This window comes from Triticum dicoccoides, chromosome 6B, assembly GCF_002162155.2.
Source record: "Triticum dicoccoides isolate Atlit2015 ecotype Zavitan chromosome 6B, WEW_v2.0, whole genome shotgun sequence".
In the NCBI taxonomy this organism is placed as follows: domain Eukaryota; kingdom Viridiplantae; phylum Streptophyta; class Magnoliopsida; order Poales; family Poaceae; genus Triticum; species Triticum dicoccoides.
Window position 1 is genome coordinate 719,604,443 of NC_041391.1, and position 22,890 is coordinate 719,627,332.

Below are 22,890 nucleotides of genomic sequence, written 5' to 3' on the forward strand. Positions count from 1 at the left end.
TGTGTTGATGTTGGTTGTGTGCATCCTAGTTACGCACAGACCGGGTCGTTGTTAATTCTGGATGCTCCATTTTGAACCAATAAAGTCCATCCTTTGTCAGGAAAAAAAGGTCGAGACCGACTCGACTTGATTTCCCCTGCAGAAAATTATTCATTATTCTCCTAGTGCGAAATAGGGGGCAATCACAATGAATCAAATGAAGAAGAACAAAAACATGGCACTCATTATTCTTAGAAGTGCTGTAGAAAAACATGCCAACTTTATCTTCTCATGTCACACTTGCAACATCGTCTACATTTAGTACTTTACAAAATCTCCTGGAATCTTTGAATCTACATTCAATATTCAGTCAAATTTGGACAGAAAAACTATAGGAACGCCTGTTTGTCATGTACCTACATTTTTAAATCGCCAGTTGAAAATCTGGACCGTCAAACCAATATCCAACGGCCACCAACCACCAATCTGGACTTACATATGTTTTCTAATTTTTGGCAATACATGATATTTCACAAGCTCTGAACTTTTTAATTAAGCATCTTCAAGCATACGAGACTCGTAAATTCAACGAAAAAGGAACTCGTTGAGAGTGGGGATTTAATGATCAAACTTTCCATACGGGCATGCATTTCCTATGCCATTTAGCTATATGTAAGTCGCCTGAATTTTAAATTTGTGTCAGTCAATTTTTTGGTCGTTGATTCTTGTTCAGAGATTCGTACTGCATCTTTTTTTTCTGGACTATTTTGTTAGCTGGCTTGGGCTGTTTTTATTTTGACTGACCACATATTTGGGTCAATCAATTTGCTACTGGGCTGAAACCCGTTATCTGTACTGCCTAGCCCATCCCTTTTAGCTTTGTATTTTCTTCTATTTTTCTATTTTATGCGTTCTCCTTTTGTTATTTGTTTTCTTTATTAGTTGGTATTTCCTTTTTCTTTTGTAGGTATTTCTGGGACTCGGGTGAGTGTAAATGTATAGACACAAATACTATGTAATATGTGCGAAAACTACATTATTATTTGATTGTTGTTTGCATACTACAAAAGTGCAATTTTAGTGCAAAGTCGTGTGCAAGTTTTTTTAATTATCTTTATTCTTATAGAGTAATACCAACGGCACTAGTTCATCATTTTGTATAAAACATCAATATTTTGATTTCGATTCAGTTGTTATTTTCATTCTTTAACTATGATATCAAAGCCACTAATTCATTCCTTCTTAGTAAACTTTTTTGTGAAAATTTCACTATTATATGCTTATTCTTGCATATTTTTAAAAATCATAATTTTGTGTATATCTTGTGCAAGTTTTTCCAAACCCTCGTTTTACATATTTTTTTGTTTACTTTCATATTAAAGGGTAATACGAATGCCGCCAATTCATTTCTCCTTAGAAGACCTCATTATTTTCTATTTCATTTGATTTTCTTTCTTCTTAATGGGTAATATAAATACCACTAATTCATTTTTCCATATAAAACTTCATTATTTTGATTTTGTTATAATTTTAGTTTTATTATTTTTAATGAGGATACTAATGCCACTAATTTATTCGTTGTTATGAAATCCTTTTTTGTGAAAATTCAACAATCGTATGCTTATTCTTGCATATTATTGGAAAGCGAAATTTTGTGTCTACTATTTGCAAAAAATTCCATTGTTTGATTTTTTTACAACTTATTTCTTATTAAGGGGTACCAATGCCACTAATTGATTCTTCTTTAGAAAACTTCATTATTTGGATTTTGTTTTAGTTTTTAATTCTTTTTTTCGTAAATGGTAATACCAGTGCCACTAATTCATTATTCCTTAGAAAACTTCATTATTTTGACTATTTTGCTTTTATTTTATTTATATTCTTTAAGTGTAATACCAATGCCACTAATTCATTCCAACTTAGGAAACTTCTTTTTGTGAAAATTGCACGACTATATGATTATTCTTGCATATATTATAAAAAGTGCATTTTTTGTGTATATCATGTGCAAATTTTATCACCATTCGATTTTTCTATAAGTTATTTCCTCTTAATGGGTAATACCAATGCCATCAATTCATTCTTCTTTAGAAAACTTGATGTTTCTTGTTTCCTATTTTTGTTTTTGTTTTTATTTCTTTTTCTTCTTCTTAAAGGGTAATACTATTCTACTAATTGATTTTTTTCTTAGACAACTTTATTAGTTTGATTATTTTACTTTTATTTCATTTTTTCAGGGTAATATCAACTCCAGTAATTCATTCCTACTTACGAATCTTCTTTTTGGGAAAATTCTACTATTATATGATTATTCTGAAATATTAGAAAATACTTCAATTTGTGTGTAATTTTTTTTGCAAATTTTGTCATTTTTTTTATTTTTTTTATTTTCTTTCTTATGGAAGGGTAATACTAATGCCACTAATTCATTCATCCCTAGAAAACATCAGTTTTTTTGGTTTTATTTTAAGTTTTTTAGTATTAGTATATGGGGAAGAAGAAGGGTAGAGAAAGAAGAAGGTGGCTCGGCCTTTAGATCTTGATCCGGTGGTGGAGAGTGGTGGAGATGAGTTGACTGAACACCCAAAAGTAGGCACCTATCAAATAATAGCCGCCATATCATGGATATATACTCACTAATTTTTTATGCAATATGTGTGTGATTCATATCGCTGTCTAAAAAATTCACTACTATATGCTTATTTCTATGTCAATCATGTTCAATTTTGTCGCATTGTTTGTTTTATGTATTTTTACATTTTCTTTCTTCTTTTAGGTAATACCAATGCCCTTAATTCTTTCTTTCTTAGAAAAAAATTCTGTTTTCTTTTTAGTTTTGTAATTAGCTTTGGTTTTAACTTTTGTTTAGTGAGTGTTGCATGCATGTCATCCTATCCATTTATGCAACAAAGTTTAGTTGTGAATGGCATGTACGTGTAACCCATCCATGTATGACATGCCTAGGAAATAGCATGCACATGATGTCCTTTCATCCTCCTAAATCTATGAACTGGTACATGGTGAAGATAAGCAACAAACATGCATGCACTCCATGATTTGTATTTGTATTTATTTTGTTATTTATTTTATGTTCATTTTCACTTATTTTTGTTTATGTTGCACTGGTGTGACACTAGTTAATGTTGTATTAGTAACTAAAATATAATTCATTTTATAATGACCTACTAAAAACATAATACAGTATTATGCAAAATTACCGTAGGCTTAAACTAGGCATTTTGGCATATGTATGTGACATGAATGCATAGTCCTATCAATTTTACCGGCAAAGTAACTAAAAAAATCATCCAGCAAAGCTAGCCGAGTGAACATTTTTTTGCCTGTTGTTAGCAAGTTTGGGTAGTGTTTAGGTCGTCAACATAACTAATTTTGAGTCCAATGAACAGAATGCATAAGACGCACCTGTGCATAGTTCTCACAGTCAGTTTATATGTGATGCGTGGACACACCCACCGTCCGCATGCACAAATAAGTACACCAAAAATTCAAGAGTCACCTGCATGCATGCATGTTCAGTTTGACAAGGGCACAAGGGTACTAAAAAAAAGTGAGTGGCCCAAAATGAGGATTCAGTCACCTGATCAGTAGCCGCTCCCTTCCTATGCATTCCATGGATGTGTAACAAAGTTTTGTGCTTGCACTTTAATTACTGAAATGAAAAGATTTTCATCGTTGGGACATCAATTTCTTAGCTTGTAGTGTGTGTGCGCGCGCGCTCAGCCATTTTTATGCGATAGGGATTCTTTTTTTGTTTGTTTTACTAGCCGCAACCTATTAAGTGTGTGTCAGAGCATCTCCAGCCGCGCCCCTAGAACGGCCTCCCCAGGCGCTTTTTTCGCGCCGGCACCGAAAAAACGGCTCAGTCGCACCCCCAAAGGCCCATTTTTCGCCGGCTCGGACTGAAATTGGCGCGGCGGACCCAGGCCGAACCCGGCGCGCTGGGGGGTGCTTGGGGCGCCGGTCGAAACGTTTTTGGCGCGAAAACCGGCGGGCCCTCCCTGGCAGTGACTCGGCTCTTCTCGCCGCTTCGTCGTCCTCATCACCTCGGTTCCCGCGGCGAATCAATGCCAAAGCTGCCGCGCGCTGCCGTGCCGGTCAGCCTCCTCCATTGATGCCTCACGGGCGGCGCAGTGAAGACCGGACGACGCGCGTCCCTCGCCTGCCACGCGTACACACGGCGGCCACACGTACTCGCGGCACCTCCGCCTATATAAGCCACCCCCAGCGCGCCGGTGACACACAGACACTGCATCGCCGACGCCTGCTCCTCCTCCCTCTCCCCGTCGCCGTCTCCAGAGCCATGGCCGAGCGTTTCCCAGGCGACGGCGCGGCTGGGAACAGCTTCGGCCGCCGCCACCTTCACGAAGACGAAGCTCGGCTCCTTTTTGAGGCCGAGTACCCGGTCCCGCCGGACATGCGGGTGCCCAGGGCGTGGAGGATCAGCGCCGGTGGGGTCCCGGTGCCACCACCTCCCACCGGGGCGGCGCAGCATACGGAGATCGCGCGTATCCGCGCCTCTCTGCCGCAGGCGGCGAGGGAAGGGACAGTGTACGTCCCCGAGAGCCCGCTGTGGGAGCCGTACTTCCGTCGCCGCCACGCCGAGCAGCTCGAGGCCACCAATGGTGTCGTGCCCTTCGGGAGGCTCAAATCCGAAGGCCGCCACCGATGGTGGGGCGTGCCCGGCCGCACGCTGGAGTCCGTCCTCGAGTACATCGAGGGCGGCAACACGCCCAGGCTGGAGTACCCCGCTCCACCGTCCTTCTCCCACCGGCGTGGCAGCTCCTGGACGCCGCGGCAAGGGGCGTCCTCCTCCTCGTCCGGCCGCTCGACCGGCTCCCCCTGCCTCCCCCCCGTCAAGCCGGAGCCCCAGGACACGCCGGTCAGCCAGCGCACCCGCAGCTCCGGCGTCCGCATCGCCGACCCCTCCCCCGCCTCTGGACGCCTCGTCCTCGTCAGGCCGAAGCCGTAGCCTGGCCTCCCTGCGGAGTACGAGGCCATAGCCCGGCGTGGCTTCTCTGACGAGGAGGCCCTAAAGTGGGCGCAGGACGACTACCTCCGCGACGAGATGGTCCAGCAGCGCCGAGCCCTGGAGGAGATAGCCGCCCGCAGGCGTGGGCGTGAGGACGAGCACGGCGTGGTGGTCCTCGACAGCGACGAGGACGAGGACGCCCCCGGGCCGTCCAATCCGCCGCGCCAACCTGGGGAGGGGTGCAGCAGGGACGGCGGCCGCAGAGGAGACGACGACGACGACGACGACTACACGCAGTTCTACAGGCGCCTCGACATGTAGAGCTTCAAGGGCGGCGGGCGGCGAGGAGCGGCGAGGCGATAGCGGGCCTAGTAGCGTTTTTTCCTTTTGTGTAAAATATTTTAAATATTTATGAACTCGCCGAAGTTTGGTTGAATTTAGCCATGTTTTAAACGAACTCGCCAACGTTTTTTTAAAACAATGTACCGCGCCTGGGGGCGGCCCTAGGGCCGGCGACTGGGGGCCAACTCGCCCCCAGGCCGGTTTTTTGCGCCGGCTCGTCCCGGGCGGCGATTTTAGGCGCCTCCTGGGGGGCCAACGGCTGGAGATGCTCTTAGCATGCGTGTTCCTATGTCCACACTTACTTTTTCTTGCCATAGAGGTTTATCTTCTCTGGCCTAATATTTTCAGTTTTTACTAATTGTGTAGGTTCTAGTGACACTGGTATAAAGATATGGCTGTACCTCTAATGAAAATAACTACTTCCAAACAGACTAAGAAATAGTCTCTCAGAAAATACAAATATAAAGGTACGATGTGCCTCGATTTGAGAAGTAACTGTTTCAAAATTGGCTGAGAAATAGTCTCTCAATAAATATACTATTGATATGGCTAACTAATTTTAAATTGACTAAGAATAGTATCTTAATAAATGTAAAAATAAAGGCATGATTGTGTCTTGATTGAGAAATAACTTTTTTGTATTTATTGAGAATGAGTGTAGATAATAGTATATGCAAGATACCTTATGAGAACATATCGTGCCTCTATAAAAAACCAACGAACCAAAGGAGCTCTTGGCAGCGAAGGAGCACACTAGAACAACACAAGAAGGCAAGACAAACACAAATTACTGGCCTCTTCTCGTCATGGCACCCGTCAACGGGAGGAACATGAGGAGGAGCATGGCCATTTCCTTCCTGGTCCTTATTATGATTTCTGCTTCTACATTGCCATCCTGCCATGCAAGAGGTAAGTATATACATGCATCAATTAGTATCCAAAATGGTTAACATACTAGAAATATATTTTGATTAGATTTCTGATGCTACAATGGATTTGCATCTGCAGTTTGGGAGGCAACATGCGAGGATCTGCAACAAGGATGCTCTGTACCTGATTGCATGGACTTATGCAACAAAAAGCACCTTGGTAGCCATTTCTCCTATTGCAACAATATTGGCCAGTGCTGCTGCAAACATACATGACCATTTTGGTTATGGCTCTATGAAGTGAAGCAAATCTTAATCGTTCTCCTGCATGTAATCCTCATAAATAAGCTCTTTGCATGTACTGCGTCGATCTGATTTCACGCAAACTGAATAAAGTGTTCTCTAAAACACGAAGTGGCATCTGTCGTCTGTCTTTCTTGTATGCTTGATTTTTCATTCTCATGGTTTCAGAGTATGAATAACCACCACTGCCGTTAGATTTCATTCAATGTGGTCCAAACTGGTCAACTATATTGTGGCCAAGGTAGCTAAATAAGCATTTGCTACCTCTGGACCCCAAGAAATCCCATCATATCACCGAACTCCTTAAAACGTTCTGTCGGTCGGGATAAGCCAAATGAGTTTTGAACATTAATTTGAAACATTTTCTAGTCAATAAGGGATTCAAAAGCTGAAATGATAACACATTGTTTTGATATTTACATGTGGGGCCCTGCTCTATGGTAGTCGATTTGGGGAAGAAGAGGAGGGAGAGATACTCCATTTGGGTCCCGCTCTATTCATATTATTTTGTGGAGTCGCTCTACTCGTAGAGGGAGAGATACTCCATGTGTATTACTTTTAATCTTGGCAATTGTTGGGAACCTTTGCTTTTGTTACTATCGTACAAGCACAACTTCTCACAGCCAGCCTTATAGAAGAATGCACTCGTCTCTTTTCATCTTGTACTGAACGCTTCATGACGGAAATCATCTTCATAGATAATTTGTAAGATCCCATGATTAAAAGCTAAAAAGAACACACTATGTTTATACATCTCGCCATATAGTGTTATGAACAAAAAAAGAGGAAATAATACAAAACATACCATATTGTGTTTGACAAGGTTGGTCTTAGTCAAACGATGCACAAAGGGCACCCCCATGTAGTCATGAGTGGGTGATAGGACCTTGAAGAGATTGTTAGTCTCATCCTTAGTAAACCTCTTCACTCTTTAAGAAAAAATTGCAGAAATGAATGGATTGGCATCCTCATCCTGGCTGCAGAACTAGATAGTCCTCAAATGGGGACCACTCCCTTCAAGTAAAAGCCTATATAATCTCCCCCGATGAGTCTATTCTTTGAAATGAATTTCTCCCAGGCATATGTCCTATATTGTTTTTTACGCACTTCACCTTGGAAGTTGGAATAATCGCTCTTATCGTCCTCAAAGATGATAGTGTCACATGTTGCATCATTGAAGTCCACCTAATGCTGCATGGGATAAACTATTGCAACAATGAAGAAAAATGCAGTAGATAATTGATGGTAAAGACAGTAAACGAAGTACAAAATTGTTACAGTTGAATGGTAAAGTTAAAGATTTTTACCACTGATTGTTGGAATCCCTCGTTCAAAAAGAGCCCAAATTGCACTGCAGATAGCTCTGCACAGTGAGATTTGCAGCTTTGGATGTCTTCCTCCTCGGCCCGTGTGGCATTGATGTGACAAGAGGTAGAGGTCCGGCGCTATCGAGCACCAACTGACGTGGGGAAGCGGGGCCATGCCTGTGACTCTATGTATCTATAACCTTCCTCCTTGGTTGTGCATGAAGCGGAAGTTCATTATGATGCCAGTGCTCATCCAAGGCCCTAAGCAACCTGACAACAACATTGATGTGTACCCAAGTCCATTAGTTGAAGAACTTTTACAGCTGTGGAATAGAAAAGGTGTACGTGTGTGGGATAAGCATATACATGAGGAATTTAACCTACATGCGTTGCTGTTTGTAACCATCAATCATTGGCCTCCTTTCAGTAACCTGTCAGGACAGACAAACAAGGGATAACATGCATGCACGCAATGTTTAGATGACACCGAAAGTATATATTTGTAGAAATGCATGAAGAATGTGTACCTGGGACGTCGATTTCTTCCGACCAACCATTGATACATCTCCAACATATCTATAATTTCTGATTGTTCCATGCTATTATATTATATGTTTTGGATATTTAATAGGCATTTATATGTTATTTTATATTATTTTTGGGACTAACCTATTAACCGAGGGCCTAGTGCCAGTTTATGTTTTTTTGCCTATTTTAGAGATTCGCAGAAAAGGGATACCAAACGGAATGAAACCTTTGCGATGATCTTTCTGTTGGAAATATGCCCTAGAGGCAATAATAAAAGGATTATTATTATATTTCCTTGTTCATGATAACTGTCTTTTATTCATTTTATAATTGTATTATCCGGAAATCGTAATACACGTGTGAATACATAGACCATAATATGTCCCTAGTGAGCCTCTAGTTGACTAGCTCGTTGATCAACATATAGTCATGGTTTCCTGACTATGGACATTAGATGTCGTTGATAACGGGATCACATCATTAGGAGAATGATGTGATGGACAAGACCCAATCCTAAGCATAGAACAAGATCGTGTAGTTCGTTTGCTAGAGCTTTTCCAATGTCAAGTATCTTCTCCTTAGACCATGAGACCGTGTAACTCGCGGATACTGTAGGAGTGCTTTGGGTGTAGCAAACGTCACAACGTAACTGGGTGACTATAAAGGTGCACTATAGGTATATCCGAAAGTGTCTGTTGGGTTGACACGGATCGAGACTGGGATTTGTCACTCCGTATGACGGAGAGGTATCTCTGGGCCCACTCGGTAGTGCATCATCCTAATGAGCTCAAAGTGACCAAGTGTCTGGTCACGGGATCATGCATTACGGTACGAGTAAAGTGACTTGCCGGTAACGAGATTGAACGAGGTATTGGGATACCGACGATCGAATCTCGGGCAAGTAACATACCGATTGACAAAGGGAATTGTATACGGGGTTGCTTGAATCCTCGACATCGTGGTTCATCCGATGAGATCATCGAGGAGCATGTGGGAGCCAACATGGGTATCTAGATCCCGCTGTTGGTTATTGATCGGAGAGCCGTCTCGGTCATGTCTACGTGTCTCCCGAACCCGTAGGGTCTACACACTTAAGGTTCGGTGACGCTAGGGTTGTAGAGATATGAGTATGCAGCAAACCAAAAGTTGTTCGGAGTCCCGGATGAGATCTCGGACGTCACAAGGAGTTCCGGAATGGTCTATATATACGAAGTGCAGTTTCGGCCATCGGGAGAGTTTCGGGGGTCACCGGTATTGTACCGAGACCACCGAAAGGGTCCCGGGGGTCCACCGGGTGGGGCCACCTATCCCGGAGGGCCCCGTGGGCTGAAGTGGGGAGGGGACCAGCCCCTGGTGGGCTGGTGCGCCCCCCCTTGGCCCCCCCTGCGCCTAGGGTTGGAAACCCTAGGGTGGGGGGCGCCTCCACTTGCCTTGGGGGGCACTCCACCCCCCTGGCCGCCGCCCCCTTGGGAGATCCCATCTCCAGGGCCGGCGCCCCCCAGGGGGCCTATATAAAGGAAGGGGGGAGGGCAGCCGCACCCTGAAGTCTTGGCGCCTCCCTCTCCCCTGCTACACCTCTCCCTCTCGCAGAAGCTCGGCGAAGCTCTGCCAGAACCCTGCTGCATCCACCACCACGCCGTCGTGCTGCTGGATCTTCATCAACCTCTCCTTTCCCCTTGCTGGATCAAGAAGGAGGAGACGTAACGCTGACCGTAAGTGTGTTGAACGCGGAGGTGCCGTCCGTTCAGCGCTAGGATCTCTGGTGATTTGGATCACGACGAGTACGACTCCCTCAACCCCGTTCGCTTGAACGCTTCCGCTCGCGATCTACAAGGGTATGTAGATGCACTCCCCTATCTCGTTGCTAGATGAACTCATAGATTGATCTTGGTGAACGTAGGAAATTTTTTATTTTATGCAACGTTCCCCAACAGTGGCATCATGAGCTAGTTCTATGCGTAGTTCTCTATTGCACGAGTAGAACACAAATCTGTTGTGGGCGTAGATGTTGTCAACTTTCTTGCCGCTACTAGTCTTATTTTGCTTTAGCGGTATTGTGGGATGAAGCGGCCCGGACCGACCTTACACGTACGCTTACGTGAGACAGGTTCCACCGACTGACATGCACTAGTTGCATAAGTTGGCTAGCGGGTGTCTGTCTCTCCCACTTTAGTTGGAGCGGATTCGATGAAAAGGGTCCTTATGAAGGGTAAATAGAAGTTGACAAATCACATTGTGGCTTTTTCGTAGGTAAGAAAACGTTCTTGCTAGAACCCTATTGCAGCCACGTAAAAGATGCAACAACAATTAGAGGACGTCTAACTTGTTTTTGCAGCAATTGCCTTGTGATGTGATATGGCCAAAAGTTGTGATGAATGATGAATGATATATTGTGATGTATGAGATCATGTTCTTGTAATAGGAATCACGACTTGCATGTCGATGAGTATGAAAACCGGCAGGAGCCATAGGAGTTGTCTTAATTATTGTATGACCTGCGTGTCAATGATTTAACGCCATGTAATTACTTTACTTTATTGCTAAACCGTTAGCCATAGTAGTAAAAGTAATAGTTGGCGAGCAACTTCATGGAGACACGATGATGGAGATCATGATGATGGAGATCATGGTGTCATGCCGGTGATGAAGATGATCATAGAGCCCCAAAGATGGAGATCAAAGGAGCTATATGTTATTGGTCATATCATGTCACTACTATTTAATTGCATGTGATGTTTATTATGTTTATACATCTTGTTTACTTAGAACGGCGGTAGTAAATAAGATGATCCCTCATAATAATTTCAAGAAAATGTTCCCCCTAACTATGCGCCGTTGCTAAAGTTCGTCGTTTCAAAGCACCACGTGATGATCGGGTGTGATAGATTCCTACGTTCACATACAACGGGTGTAAGACAGTTTTGCACATGCAAAACACTTAGGTTAACTTGACGAGCCTAGCACGTACAGACATGGCCTCGGAACACAGAGACCGAAAGGTCGAACATGAGCGGTATGGAAGATACGATCAACATAGAGATGTTCACCGATGATGACTAGTCCGTCTCACGTGATGATCGGACACGGCCTAGTCGACTCGGATCATGTAACACTTAGATGACTAGAGGGATGTCAAATATGAGTGGGAGTTCATTAAATAATTTGCTTAGATGAACTTAATTATCATGAACTTAGTCTAAAAATCTTTGCAAATATGTCTTGTAGATCAAATGGCCAACGCTCATGTCAACATGAACTTCAACGCGTTCCTAGAGAAAACCAAGCTGAAATATGATGGCAGCAACTATACGGCCCGGGTCCGGAACCTAAGGATCATCCTCATAGCTGCCAAGAAAGCATATGTCCTAGAAGGACCGCTAGGTGATGCAACCATCCCAGAGAACCAAGACGTTATGAACGCTTGGCAGTCACGTGCTGATGATTACTCCGTCGTTCAGTGCGGCATGCTTTACAGCTTAGAACCGGGGCTCCAAAAGTGTTTTGAACAACACGAAGCATATGAGATGTTCGAGGAGCTGAAAATGGTTTTCCAAGCTCATGCCCGGGTCGAGAGATATGAAGTCTCCGACAAGTTCTATAGTTGTAAGATGGAGGAAAATAGTTCTGTCAGTGAGCACATACTCAAAATGTCTGGGTTGCACAACCGCCTATCCCAGCTGGACATTAACCTCCCGAACGAGGCGGTCATTGACAGAATCCTTCAGTCGCTCCCACTGAGCTATAAGAGCTTTGTGATGAACTACAACATGTAGGGGATGATGAAAACTATTCCTGAAGTATTTTCAATGCTGAAGTCAGCAGAGGTAGAAATCAAGAAGGAACATCAAGTGTTGATGGTCAATAAAACCACTAAGTTCAAGAAGGGCAAGGGTAAGAAGAATTTCAAGAAGGACGGCAAAGATGTTGCCGCACCCGGTAAGCCAGTTGCCGGGAAGAAGTCAAAGAATGGACCCAAGCCTGAGACTAAGTGCTTTTATTGCAAAGGGAAGGGTCACTGGAAGCGGAACTGCCCCAAATACTTAGCGGACAAGAAGGCCGGCAACACTAAAGGTATATGTGATATACATGTAATTGATGTGTACCTAACCAGTACTCGTACTAACTCCTGGGTATTTGATACCGGTGCCATTGCTCACATTTGTAACTCACAGCAGGAGCTGCGGAATAAGCGGAGACTGGCGAAGGACGAGGTGACGATGCACGTCGGGAATGGTTCCAAGGTCGATGTGATCGCCATCGGCACGCTGCCTCTACATTTACCCATGGGATTAATTTTAAACCTCAATAATTGTTATTTAGTGCCAAGTTTGAGCATGAACATTGTATCGGGATCTCGTTTAATACGAGATGGCTACTCATTTAAATCCGAGAATAATGGTTGTTCTATTTATATGAGAGATATGTTTTATGGTCATGCCCCGATGGTCAATGGTTTATTCTTAATGAATCTCGAACGTAATGTTACACATATTCATAGTGTGAATACCAAAAGATGTAAAGTTGATAACGATAGTCCCACATACTTGTGGCACTGCCGCCTTGGTCACATTGGTGTCAAGCGCATGAAGAAGCTCCATGCTGATGGACTTTTAGAGTCTCTCGATTATGAATCATTTGACACATGCGAACCATGCCTCATGGGCAAAATGACCAAGACTCCGTTCTCCAGAACAATGGAGCGAGCAACCAACTTATTGGAAATCATACATACTGATGTGTGTGGTCCAATGAGCGTTGAGGCTCGCAGAGGATATCGTTATGTTCTCACTCTCACTGATGACTTGAGTAGATATGGGTATTTCTACTTGATGAAACACAAGTCTGAGACCTTTGAAAAGTTCAAGGAATTTCAGAATGAGGTAGAGAATCAACGTGACCGAAAGATAAAGTTCTTACGATCAGATCGTGGAGGAGAATATTTAAGTCACGAATTTGGTACGCACTTAAGGAAATGTGGAATCGTTCCACAACTCACGCCGCCTGGAACACCTCAGCGTAACGGTGTGTCCGAACGTCGTAATCGCACTCTATTGGATATGGTGCGATCTATGATGTCTCTTATCGATTTACCGCTATCATTTTGGGGATACGCTCTAGAGACAGCTACATTCACTTTAAATAGGGCTCCGTCTAAATCCGTTGAGACGACACCGTATGAATTATGGTTTGGGAAGAAACCTAAGCTGTCGTTTCTAAAAGTTTGGGGATGCGATGCTTATATCAAGAAACTTCAACCTGAAAAGCTCGAACCCAAGTCGGAAAAATGCATCTTCATAGGATACCCTAAGGAAACCATTGGGTATACCTTCTACTTAAGATCCGAGGGGAAGATCTTTGTTGCCAAGAACGGATCCTTTCTGGAAAAAGAGTTTCTCTCGAAAAAAGTAAGTGGGAGGAAAGTAGAACTCGATGAAGTACTACCTCTTGAACCGGAAAGTAGTGCAGCTCAGGAAAATGTTCCTGTGGTGCCTGCACCGACTGGAGAGGAAACTAATGATGATGATCAAGGTACTTCGGATCAAGTTGCTACTGAACTTCGTAGGTCCACAAGGACACGTTCCACACCAGAGTGGTATGGCAACCCTGTCCTGGAAATCATGTTATTAGACAACAGTGAACCTTCAAAATATGAAGAAGCGATGGCAGGCCCAGATTCCAACAAATGGCTTGAAGCCATGCAATCCGAGATAGAATCCATGTATGAAAACAAAGTATGGATCTTTGACAGACTTGCCCGATGATAGGCGAGCAATATAAAACAAATGGATCTTTAAGAAGAAGACGGACGCGGATGGTAATGTTACCATCTATAAAGCTCGACTTGTCGCTAAGGGTTATCGGCAAGTTCAAGGGGTTGACTACGATGAGACTTTCTCTCCCGTAGCGAAGCTAAAGTCCGTCCGAATCATGTTAGCAATTGTCGCATACTATGATTATGAGATATGGCAGATGGACGTCAAAACGGCATTCCTTAACGGCTATCTTAAGGAAGAACTATATATGATGCATCTGGTAGGTTTTGTCGATCCTAAGAATGCTAACAAGGTATGCAAGCTCCAGCGATCCATTTATGGGCTGGTGCAAGCATCTCGAAGTTGGAACATTCGCTTTGATGAGATGATCAAAGCGTTTGGGTTTATGCAGACTTATGGAGAAGCCTGCTGAAAGAACATGCGGTGCCCCCATGTTTGGTTTTGGTAATTGATGACAATCTCTATGGACTAATGGTTGTCTTGAGTTACATTTGAAGGGTTTGTCCATAGGTTTTTCTTGGAGTCCATTTGTTGGTTTCAAGGAGAGTTTGTGATGACCGCGGTTCTATTAAGGAATTATCCAAAGATTGGTCATGTGAGTGTTGAGCTTATTGCAAGCATGTCTTGAAGAATAAGATTGTGTGATCATTCATGTCCACCTTCAAGACATCATCCAAATGAAGAGAGTTGGAAATATTCAACACGCAAAGCGCACAAGATGTACCGAGGGATCAAGTGATCCCATGGTATGGTAAGCATTGTCCATTACGCTTTGTGTGCTAACCCATGGTCTTCGTGAGAGTTCTTTGTGGGGTTAGGTTGCGGTGTGCAAGTTCAAGTAGGATCATCACGAAGAGATCATATGCTTGAAGCTTGCCGTCCATTGTGGCGACAATGGACTTGTGAAGATGTGCAGAAGAGTGGCTCACCCATAGTGGAGTATGGGGGAGCAATCTCTAGTCTTCATCGAGCCAAAGCAATCAAGAAAGGTGGTCCATCTTGAGGAGGAGAAGATTGTCATCATCTAGCTCAAGTGGATCATGTGCAAGGCAAAGGTTTGCCCTTGATAGGTTTTCTATTTTACCGGTCTCACGGTAGTTGTGGGAGACCGGGTTATAGGTTTGATTGCCGTACTATCAAGGGGGGCTCTCGATGAGTTGCTTGATCGTATCATTCGTAGAGAGCTCAAACCATTGCATCCTCGCATCATCTTTTTGGTTCTTGTTTGGTTCTTCTCCTTGTGAGTTTTGGAGCTTATGGTCATTTTTATGACAAGCTCGAGTTCATCGAAAACGGAGTTCTCATGCATCTTCTATGATGTTTTCGATGTTGGAGGGTATGCCGGTTCTTCTCGGTTGGAGGTTTCACTCCTTTGTTTGCTAAGCATACCTCCCCTGTTTTGATGCTACTCGTCTTGCTCTATCCAACAAGCTTGAGTTTGCTCAATTCGGAGCTCATTTGCAGAAGTTATGGCAGTTCTAGTTTCCTTGGAGTATTCTTTGTTTTCGTGGTTGAGGCATAAGGTTGGCCCCAGCGGTAGTACCGCCGAAGTTCCCCAGTGGCAGTACCGCTCTCAGAGCGGTAGTACCGCTCCAAGCGGTAGTACCGCTCTCCGAACGGTAGTACCACTTGGGATTTTCAGTCGTAGTACCGCTGTGTGTCTGGGCTACTTCCGCCTCGATTCTCGAATGAAGTTTTTCGTGTCGGGTTTTGTGGCTCTAAGGGAGGTAGTAGGAGCGGTAGTACCGCCCTAAGCGGTAGTACCGCTCTTCCCTAGCGGCAGTACCGCCCTGGGGTCAGGGCCCTGGCAGCGCGGCAGTACCGCTGGGTTGAGTGGTAGTACCGCCCGGAGTGGTAGTACTGCCCTTCCCTAGCGGTAGTACCGCTCTGTGCGGGGATGTTCAGTGGGGTAACGGTTGGATTTTCCCCCTCCTATAAAAGGGGGGTCTTCTTCCCCATTGAACCTTATCCTTTGAGCTCGTGTTCTTCCCCATTGTTGACCTTCTCCGAGCTTGCTAACTCTCAATCCCTCCATGGATTCTTGCTAGTTTTTGAGGGAAAAGAGAGAGGAGATCTAGATCCACATTTCCACCAATCACTTTCTCCTCTAAGTGAGGGGAACCCCTTGGATCTAGATCTTGGAGTTCTTCGTGTTCTTCCTTCGTTCTTCCTCTCATTTTCCTCCCTAGCATTAGTTGCTTTAGTGGGATTTGGGAGAGAAGGACTTGGGCACTCCGTGTGCCCTTGCCATTGCATTTGGTGCTCGATTTGAGTTCTCCACGTGATACGTGGAAGTTACAAGTTGAGAAGCTTATTACTCTTGGGTGCTTGGTGCCCTTGAGCTTGTTCATCTTGGGTGCTTGGGCGCCCTAGTCGGTTGGTGGTGTTCGGAGCTCAATCATTGTGGTGTAAAGCTCCGGGCAAGCGTCGGGGTCTCCAATTAGGTTGTGGAGATCGCCCCGAGCATTTTGACGGGTATCGGTGACCGCCCCCAAGGGTTGCCAAAGTGTACGGGTTCGGTGACCGCCCCCAAGGGTCGCCATTTGTACGGGTTCGGTGATCGCCCTCAAGGGTCCCTTAGTGGAATCACGGCATCTTGCATTGTGCGACGGCGTGAGGAGATTACGGTGGCCCTAGTGGCTTCTTGGGGAGCATTCTGCCTCCACACCGCTCCAAACGGAGATTAGCATCCGCAAGGGTGTGAACTTCGGGATACATCGTCGTCTCCGCGTGCCTCGGTTATCTCTTACCCGAGCCCTTTACTTATGCACTTTACTTTGTGATAGCCATATTGTTCTTTGTCATATATCTTGCTATCACACAGTTGCTTATATTGCTTAGCATTAGTTGTTGGTGCACATAGGTGAGCCTAGTTGTTTTAGGTTTTGTGCTTGACAAATTAACCGCTAGGTTTATTCCGCATTTGTTCAAGCCCCAACCGTAATTATTTTAAAACGCCTATTCACCCCCCTCTAGGCGACATCCACGATCTTTCACCTGCGTTTACAAGAAAGTGAGTGGGAGCTCTGTAGCATTTCTCATATTATATGTAGATGACATACTTTTGATGGGAAATGATATAGAACTTTTGGACAGCATTAAGGCCTACTTGAATAAGTGTTTTTCAATGAAGGACCTTGGAGAAGCTGCTTATATATTAGGCATCAAGATCTATAGGGATAGATCGAGACGCCTCATAGGTCTTTCAAAAAGCACATACCTTGATAAGATATTGAAGAAGTTCAATATGGATCAGTCCAAGAAAGGGTTCTTGCCTGTGTTGCAAGGTGTGAAGTTGAGCTCGGCTCAATGCACGACCACGGCAGAAGATAAAGAAGAGATGAGTGTCATCCCCTATGCCTCAGCCATAGGATCTATTATGTATGCCATGATGTGTACTAGATCTGATGTAAACCTTGCCGTAAGTTTGGTAGGAAGGTACCAAAGTAATCCCGGCAAGGAACACTGGACATCGGTCAAGAATATCCTGAAGTACCTGAAAAGGACAAAGGACATGTTTCTCGTTTATGGAGGTGAGGAAGAGCTCGTCGTAAAGGGTTACGTCGACGCTAGCTTCGACACAGATCTGGATGACTCTAAGTCACAAACCGGATACGTGTATATGTTGAATCGTGGAACAGTAAGCTGGTGCAGTTGCAAGCAGAGCGTCGTGGCGGGATCTACATGTGAAGCAAAGTACATGTCAGCCTCGGAGGCAGCGCATGAAGCAATATGGATGAAGGAGTTCATCACCGACCTAGGAGTCATACCCAATGCGTCGGGGCTGATCACTCTCTTCTGTGACAACACTAGAGCTATTGCCCTTGCCAAGGAGCCCAGGTTTCACAAGAAGACCAGGCACATCAAGCGTCGTTTCAACTCCATCCGTGAAAATGTTCAAGACGGAGACATAGATATTTGCAAGGTACATACGGATCTGAATGTCGCAGATCCGTTGACTAAACCTCTTCCGCGAGCAAAACATGATCAACACCGGAACTCTATGGGTGTTCGATTCATCACAATGTAACTAGATTATTGACTCTAGTGCAAGTGGGAGACTGTTGGACATATGCCCTAGAGGCAATAATAAAAGAATTATTATTATATTTCCTTGTTCATGATAATTGTCTTCTATTCATGCTATAATTGTATTATCCGGAAATCGTAATACACGTGTGAATACGTAGACCATAATATGTCCCTAGTGAGCCTCTAGTTGACTAGCTCATTGATCAACAGATAGTCATGGTTTCCTGACTATGGACATTAGATGTCGTTGATAATGGGATCACATCATTAGGAGAATGATGTGATGGACAAGACCCAATCCTAAGCATAGCACAAGATCGTGTAGTTCGTTTGCTAGAGCTTTTCCAATGTCAAGTATCTTCTCCTTAGACCATGAGATTGTGTAACTCCCGGATACCGTAGGAGTGTTTTGGGTGTACCAAATGTCACAAGTAACTGGGTGACTATAAAGGTGCACTACAGGTATCTCCGAAAGTGTCTGTTGGGTTGACACGGATCGAGACTGGGATTTGTCACTCCGTATGACGGAGAGGTATCTCTGGGCCCACTCGGTAGTGCATCATCATAATGAGCTCAAAGTGACCAAGTGTCTGGTCACGGGATCATGCATTACGGTACGAGTAAAGTGACTTGCCGGTAACGAGATTGAACGAGGTATTGGGATACCGACGATCGAATCTCGGGCAAGTAACATACCGATTGACAAAGGGAAGTGTATACAGGGTTGCTTGAATCCTCAACATCGTGGTTCATCCGATGAAATCATTGAGGAGCATGTGGGAGCCAACATGGGTATCTAGATCCCGCTGTTGGTTATTGATCGCAGAGCCGTCTCGGTCATGTCTACGTGTCTCCCGAACCCATAGGGTCTACACACTTAAGGTTTGGTGACGCTAGGGTTGTAGAGATATGAGTATGCAGCAAACCGAAAGTTGTTCGGAGTCCCGGATGAGATCCCGGATGTCACGAGGAGTTCCGGAATGGTCCGGAGGTAAGGAATTATATATAGGAAGTGCAGTTTCGGCCATCGGGAGAGTTACGGGGGTCACCGGTATTGTACCGGGACCACCGGAAGGGTCCCGGGGGTCCACCGGGTGGGGCCACCTATCCCGGAGGGCCCCGTGGGTTGAAATGGGGAGGGGACCAGCCCCTGGTGGGCTGGTGCGCCCCCCGTTGGGCCCCCCTGCGCCTGGGGTTGGAAACCCTAGGGTGGGGGGTGCCTCCACTTGCCTTGGGGGGCACTCCACCCCCCTGGCCGCCGCCCCCTGGCCGCCTATATAAAGGAAGGGGGGAGGGCAGCCTCACCCTGAAGTCTTGGCGCCTCCCTCTCCCCTGCTACACCTCTCCCTCTCGCAGAAGCTCGGCGAAGCTCTGCCGAAACCCTGCTGCATCCACCACCACGCCGTCGTGCTACTGGATCTTCATCAAACTCTCCTCCCCCCTTGCTGGATCAAGAAGGAGGAGACGTCACACTGACCGTACGTGTGTTGAACGCGGAGGTGCCGTCCGTTCGGCGCTAGGATCTCCGGTGATTTGGATCACGACGAGTACGACTCCCTCAACCCCGTTCTCTTGAACGCTTCCGCTCGCGATCTACAAGGGTATGTAGATGCACTCCCCTCTCTCGTTGCTAGATGAACTCATAGATTGATCTTGGTGAACGTAGGAATTGTTTTATTTTATGCAACGTTCCCCAACACTTTCTTGGACCAAAAGCAAACCAGAGGACTTGGAGATGAAGTCGGAGAGGCAACGAGCCGACCATGAGGCAGGGGGGCGCGCCCAGAGGGTAGGGCGCCCCCACCCTCATGGGCCCCTCGTAGCTCCCCTGACCTAGTTCCTTCGCCTATATGTACTCTTATACCCTGAAAACATCCAGGAGAGACACGAAACCACTTTTCCACCGCTGGAACATTCTGTATCCGTGAGATCCCATCTAGGGACCTTTTCCGGCATCCTGCCGGAGGGGGATTCGATTATGGAGGGCTTCTACAACACCATTACATCTCTGATGAAGCGTGAGTAGTTTACCACAAACCTTCGTGTCCATAGTTATTAGCTAGAGGCTTCTTCTCTCTCTTTGGTTCTGAATATCATGTTCTCCTCGATGTTGTTGGAGATCTATTCGATGTAATATTATTTTGCGGTGTGTTTGCCGAGATCCGCTGAATTGTGGATTTATGATCAGATTATCTTTGAATATTATTTGGCTCTTCTCTGAATTCTTATATGCATGAATTGATATCTTTGCAACTCTCTTCGAATTATCGGTTTAGTTTTGCCTACTAGATTGATCTTTCTTGCAATGGGAGAAGTGCTTAGCTTTGGGTTCAATCTTGCGGTGTCCTTTCCCAGTGACAGTAGGGGCAGCAAGGCACGTATTGTATTGTTGCCATCGAGGATAAAAAGATGGGGTTTTCATCATATTGCTTGAGTTAATTCCTCTACGTCATGTCATCTTACTTAATGAGTTACTCCATTCTTTATGAACTTAATACTCTAGATGCATGCTGGATAGCGGTCGATGTGTGGAGTAATAGTAGTAGATGCAGGCAGGAGTCGGTCTACTTGACACGGACGTGATGCCTATGTTCATGATCATTGTCTTAAATATCATCATAACTATGCATTTTTCTATCAATTGTTCGGCAGTAATTTGTTCACCCATCGTAATATTTGCTATCTTGAGAGAAGCCACTAATGAAACCTATGCCCCCCGGGTCTCTTTTCCATTATATTGAATCTCTTTTACATCTTACTAGTTTCCGATCTACTATTTTGCAATCTTTTACTTTTCGATCTGTAATCCAAAAATACCAAAAATATTTACTTTACCGTTTATCTATCTCTATCAGATCTCACTTTTCCAAGTGACCGTGAAGGGATTGACAACCCCTTTATCGCGTTGGGTGCAAGTTGTTGATTGTTTGTGCAGGTATTCAGTGACTTGTGCGTTATCTCCTACTGGATCGATACCTTGGTTCTCCAAACTGAGGGAAATACTTATGCTACTTTGCTGCATCACCCTTTCTTCTTCAAGGGAAAACCAACGCAACCTCAAGAGGTAGCAACCATCAATGTGGAAAGAAATGCAAGCATTTCAAAGGTGAGGCAGATCACCGGAAGAAGCCCGCCCTCCGTACTGGTGATCACATACTTGCTATGGTCAATGATTTACAAGTAATCTTTGGAAAGGGTCCTGGCGGACAATCTGTTCCGAATGACGCTGAGGGAAGCGCACCCATATGGAAGAAGAGATCTATATTTTGGGACCTACCCTATTGGAAAGACCTAGAGGTCCGCTCTGCAATCGACGTGATGCACGTGACGAAGAATCTTTGCATTAACCTGCTAGGCTTCTTGGGCGTATATGTGAAGACAAAAGATACACCGGAGGCACGGGAGGACCAGGAACGTGTGCACGAAAAAGATGGCATGCATCCAAAGCAGTATGAAGGTCCTGCCAGCTACGCTCTTACCAAAGAAGAGAAGGAAATCTTCTTTGAATGCCTGCTCAGTATGAAGGTCCCGTCTGGCTTCTCGTCCAATATAAAGGGAAAAATAAATATCCCAGAGAAAAAGTTCTAGAACCTAAGAGAAAAGAGAAGCAGGACATGAATCCATGGTGCCGGTTAGAGGTGTGATACCCTAGGGCCTCTTTGATCCAAATGAAGTTCGCACAAACAGGTTAATCATGAAGCTTGCACCATCATCAACACCACCACCGGTTAATCATGAAGCTTGCACCATCACCAACACCACCACCAACAAGTTGGGGGCCTCTTTGACATAGGGTTGCGGCAGTGCCACACTGCCACTGCTCTATTGCTTGCATCGTTGTATCCCTCCATACCCCCTAAGGTTTCCCAGCGGCAGCGCCCAACGGACAAACTATTTGGAGGAACCAGCGACCGACCAAACCGAGCGTTGCACTTATACACACACACAGTCGCACAACGAGGGGGTGGGTGAGAGGGGGGAGGTGGAGAAGAGTGGAGGTACCAGATTGAAACATGGAGGATACGAAGTGGAGATGGCGGATTAGATCTACGGCTTGGCGTCGCTGGAACCCATGGCCGGAAGCCGTGACGGTCCCCTGCTATGCGTTCCACAGAGGCCCCGCTGCCGCATCCGGCACCGACAACGCCATGGCGGCTGCCCGAACAAGGGCCTCCAAGCCGGCGGCATCGCGGCGCGGCTTCGGCTAGAGGGCTGGCCCCACGACACGGAGGGACCCAACACTGCCGCCGGTCGGGAACGGGTCTGCGCCAAGGTCCAGGCCTCCTCATCGCCTCCTTTTTTCGAGTGGCCACGGTCTCTGGTGGTGCGGTCATCGACCACGGCGAGCAGGACGGGCGGGGCGAGCGGGCGAGAGGTGGAGAGAGCGACAACGAAGGACGCGCTGGCGGGGAGGCGGCTCAGGTTCTACCACGGGTTGCACGTGCTAGATTTTATATCCAAAGGTGAGATGACGAAAATAACCCCCCGGGGTGTGTGTGTGTGTGCTGGAATTACGCGCGGTGGCATGCCGGGAGTGAAACTATTCATTGCTACAGTGCCTCGGCTCGATCCGGCGGCTGAGATCAATCGGGAGCGAGATAGTACGGTCCAAATCGCATCAGGAAAGCTCAGCGACATTTTGAAATGGAGCCGAAGAGTATATAACAAGATGCGCGAAAATGAACGATTATGGCCCTTTTTCAAAACTTTTACACAAAATGAACACAATCTGATAACATTTCACAAAACGACCCACTTTTGCATGA

At 45.5% G+C, this 22,890-nt stretch overlaps 1 long non-coding RNA gene across 1 annotated transcript; it reads left to right on the forward strand.

The window, feature by feature from the left end:
• The first annotated feature begins 6,052 nt into the window (after nucleotides 1–6,052).
• LOC119320355 lies at nucleotides 6,053–6,590 on the forward strand. Its single transcript, XR_005154941.1, has 2 exons — nucleotides 6,053–6,220; nucleotides 6,320–6,590. It is a non-coding gene; the product is annotated as an uncharacterized LOC119320355 (long non-coding RNA).
• Nucleotides 6,591–22,890: the final 16,300 nt, after the last annotated feature.